Genomic DNA, 4938 nt, shown 5'->3' on the forward strand with positions numbered 1-4938 from the left:
ATAATATTTTATTTATCTAAATAATATTTTATTTAGATAAATAATATTTTATTTATCTAAATAATATTTTATTTACATATAATATATTGTTTAGAGAAAACGCGTAATTATTTATAAATAATGAGTTATTTACAAACACAATCTCTTATTTATGCTAAACAATGCATTATTTAGTGCTCTGGGCTCTCTTTTTTCTGTATCTGTAAATAATGCATTGTTTAATTTAAACAATGCATTATTTAGCTAAATAATGCATGATATAGCTAAATAAAGCATTGTTTAGCTAAATAACGCGTTATTTAGCTAAATAATGTGTTATTTAGACATCAAGAGCTAAAAGGGACTTTTGCACCATTCGGATTGCCATATATACACGCCGTAGACGGTGGCTGCATTGGGGAATTGCCTCCGCACTAACTTTCACCGATGAAGAGCAACACGCCGGGTGAGTTTCTGCACGACAAAATCGTCTCTGTTTTCTCCAAAATGACATATCATCACATTACTGGCGTTTTTACTTCGACCTAAGGTGTTATAGCATCCCATCATCGATTTTCTTCTTTTCTTTGATGCATTTGTTAACGTTGAGCTTCGATTATTTATGCTTTTCTTGCAAAGTTTGCGTAAATTCTGACTTCCCACAGTTATTACGGAAAATCAAGGTTATCAATCAAACTGCAGTCTATTGGAATATCATTATTGTTTATTAGTTGACATGTGGTCCAAGTTGTGTCATCCAAAGTCACGCGGTTGGAGCGTAATTCTTGAATCTGTACCACGACTGATCGATTTTGCGGCTGCCCACCTACGCAATGCATCTTTGCTTACGGCTGCATGCCTACGCACTTTCTTGTTGCCCACCTATGCGAGCACTACAAATAATAAAATGGTATATTATAGTTAGGGCTCTGTTCGTGACTGTTGCCTGCCTGTGTAAACATAAGACAAGACAGCGTTTATGACTGTAACCTATTTCTTTTTTTATCCCAAGTAATACATAAATAAAGAAATCCGCGGAAATCCGTCCATATTCTCATCTTCGGAAATTTTTGGGAAAGGTGGGTATTATGGATTAGTTTTTCCAGCTGACTTTAGTCACTTGTCTATAGCTCACTCTGTTCGTTGGTCTGTCTGTCGTAGCACACGGTCCGGCAGGTCCTGCGACCGCCGGACCACTTTTGGCACCAAAGAAAACACAAAATGAAGAAGAGAGAGAGAGAGAGAGAGAGAGAGAGAGAGAGAGAGAGAGAGAGAGAGAGAGAGAGAGAGAGAGAGAGAGAGAGAAAGAGAGAGAGAGAGAGAGAGAGAGAGAGAGAGAGAGAGAGAGAGAGAGAGAGATTAATTCCTGTATCACACACGAGACGAATAAGCCTCGGCGGTGTAGTGCCTGTGATTTTTTTCTACCGGACCACTTTTGACAGGTGTGCAACGAATTTGTGGCTTTTATTTGTTTTCCGGCGAACCTTCTTTGACAGTTCTGCTACGCCCCTGAAGTCATATGGAACAGGCATAAATTGCCATATATTTCCCGCACTGTAAAACTAATTCTATAATCATAAGAAGCAAAACATATTCGTCTCCCAATTCCCAAAACATACAAATACAAGCTTAATATTAACTATTATATTATTTATATTATTATATTAGTTATTACTGGATGCGCTGTTCACAGTATCATTTGCGCAAATAGTGCATTGGCATGCAGCCACCCTTTGCGTAGGTGGGCCGCCGCAAAATCGATCAGTCGTGGTACAGATTCAAGAATTACGCTCCAACCGCGTGACTTTGGATGACACAACTTGGACCACATGTCAACTAATAAACAATAATGATATTCCAATAGACTGCAGTTTGATTGATAACCTTGATTTTCCGTAATAACTGTGGGAAGTCAGAATTTACGCAAACTTTGCAAGAAAAGCATAAATAATCGAAGCTCAACGTTAACAAATGCATCGAAGAAAAGAATAAAATCGATGATGGGATGCTATAACACCTTAGGTCGAAGTACAAACGCCAGTAATGTGATGATATGTCATTTTGGAGAAAACAGAGACGATTTTGTGCAGAAACTCACCCTGCGTGTTGCTCTTCAGCAGTGTAAGTTAGTGCGGAGGCAATTCCCCATGCAGCCACCGTCTACGGCGTGATATATATATATTATCACACAACCACACGCCTTCACTCACGCACGCACGCACGCACGCACTCACACACACACACACACACACACACACACACACACACACACACACATTATTCACAGTGACAGAATCGGCCACAGGAACGTGACCCATCACACGCACGAAAACCTTCCATCGACTTCGCCTGAACTTTGGCGGAATGTCAACTGCCACAAGGACACATGAATATCAGTTCTCTCCCTTCACTTGCAGGGTTATTCCCAGACCCGGAGGTCTGGGTTATGCGGAGGCATTTGCCTGTGTGAACGGTGACATTCGGAACTAATTTTCGGCAAACTTAGTTGTTTGCAGCAATGTATTTCAAAATTTTTTTTCATTCTTTCTTGAAACTGTTACAGCATGATGCAAAATTACACTATAATAGGTTATATAATAAAAATAAAAACTATCTCAGATCTCACACGCTAAAAATATGACAAAAAACAGTTCTAGAGCGACATCAATCGCAAACCATCTAGCTTCCGGTGGTGCACTTGAAAGCATTGAAGGTGTAAGGGAAGTAACTCGCTTCAACGCCATGCGATAGGGCACACAACGGTTCTTTCCCTTGGCCCATTAGCTCAGTTGGTTAGAGCATACATATCTCTGGTTAGAGCGCCGTGCTGATAACGCGGAGGTCGTGGGGTTCGACCCCCATGTGGGCCACGCAATATTTTTGATCGCAACGCAGTTTTTTTTGTCTTTCCGAGATAAGTTTTAGGTGTTCTTACTACATGTACAAACTATATTTTACTGTTTCTCAAACCCACTGTCTTTAACATTTGTTTACAGTTTCACTTGCCAATAACTTGCTGCTGATGATATCTGAATCATGTTGCTGATGATATCTGAATCATGTTCAATTAACATTAACAATGTATAATTATGCCAATTATGTTTTTCACTAATGCACCAAAACTCCATTTTCTAGACTTCTTTTTACAATCCGAGCAGTTGCTATTTTCCTAACTCAAACATTTCTCGATCAATCCAAACTATTTTTAAGCTGTGTAACATAACACATTTTCTTTCCCATTTTTTATTTTTCTATCTCGTCATTTGTTGTTGACAAATAAATATAATTATTTCATAACTCAAACATTTCTTGGTCAATCCAAACTATTTTTAAGCTGTGAGTGTGACATAAAACAATGTACATATCGTCGTCGCCATGGCAAAATTGCGCTAATGTCAAGTGAAATGTTGTTTACCTTTACTGTACCAATTGACACTAACGCAATTTTCCCGTGTTGACGACAATATTTTATTTAAAATTGATTTCAGGATTTTGTTAACATAACACATTTTCTTTCCCATTTTTAATTTTTCTATCTCGTCATTTGTTGTTGACAGATAAATATAATTATTTTCATAACTCAAACATTTCTCGATCAAACCAAACTATTTTTAAGCTGTGGGTGTGACATAAAACAATCTACATATCGTCGTCGGCATGAAAAAATTGCGCTAATGTCCAATGAAACGTTTAGTTTTACTGTACCAATTGACACTCGCGCATTTTTTCCATGTTGACGGCAATATCTTACTTAAAATTGATTTCAGGATTTTGTTAACATAAACATTTTCTTTCCCGTTTTGAATTTTCTATCTCCTGATTTGTTGTTGACAAATAAATGTAATTACAATACTACCATCATTGCACTTGCCAATATCTTGTTACTGGTGCTATTATCACAATGGTGTTCAATTAACGATGTTACATTTGTTTAACAATCAGTATTACATTTATTGTTTAAATGTACTTTCTTTCACATTTTGTAGTTTTCTATCCCATGATTCGTTGTTGACAAATACATGTCATTCCATTAATCCTATCCATGTGTTGCATTGATGTGCAAGATGACTGAGTGTGTGCATAATATATATATATATATATATATATATATGGACTACATGTATATATACATGTAGTCCATTTCAGAACATATTTACCATAAACAAAACCCTCGCTTGCATAATATTGATCGGGAACAAAACAAGATTTTTTCCTTCAAATAACTTGCGTTATTTAACCATTTCACTATTTCACGCTAGCACTCGGACAAGTGTCACACACAAACACCCTGCCATGACTGTTTTTTGAAGAAACCACTTTGACCATTCACCTAAAAATTACATGAAGGAACGTCTGGGAACCTGCTGATTTGAATCAGCAAATTTTCTTGTGGTTCCTGTGACCGAGACATCGCAATCCTCTCGGCGTCGTCTCGGAGTCTCATCTCCCTTGTGCAGTTGGTATGGTTCCCATGGCCTGGATAATATACATTATTATAGTTCAGTCTCTCCCCTCAAGCCTGATATCAATTTGGCGAAGTCGACTTCGCGAAGTCTACGCCACGAAGCTCGCTGCACGAAGCCTATGGCACTAAATATTCGGTAAAAAGACATCGCGAAGTCAAGGCCTTTATTCCTGTACTTGTACATTCGTGGTTCCTATGACCGAGTCAGAGTATCCCTGGACAAGATTGTAACTTTTTGCAAGAGATTAGATTTAAAAAGAAAGAATTAAAAAGTACCGAGTGTACGAAAAGAACAGGTTGAGGAGATCAAGAAAATACATTGACAGTGCTATAGGCTGGTCTGGTGCGCGCAACAGGTTTTATACCACAGTTTTCGTAAGCAAACTCCTGCTTGCAACCCCAGACCTTTAGTGAATAATGGAGACAAACAGAAGAAGAAGGCGATGAAGAAGAAGACTTCCGATTCTCCCCTCGTCCTTGGGAAGAGCACTCTT

At 38.1% G+C, this 4938-nt stretch overlaps 1 non-coding gene across 1 annotated transcript; it reads left to right on the forward strand.

The window, feature by feature from the left end:
• The first annotated feature begins 2753 nt into the window (after positions 1 to 2753).
• Trnai-gau (transfer RNA isoleucine (anticodon GAU)) lies at positions 2754 to 2849 on the forward strand. Its single transcript has one exon. It is a non-coding gene; the product is annotated as a tRNA-Ile (tRNA).
• The last annotated feature ends 2089 nt before the right edge of the window (positions 2850 to 4938 follow it).

Source organism: Littorina saxatilis, linkage group LG17, assembly GCF_037325665.1.
Source record: "Littorina saxatilis isolate snail1 linkage group LG17, US_GU_Lsax_2.0, whole genome shotgun sequence".
Classification (NCBI taxonomy): Eukaryota; Metazoa; Mollusca; class Gastropoda; order Littorinimorpha; family Littorinidae; genus Littorina; species Littorina saxatilis.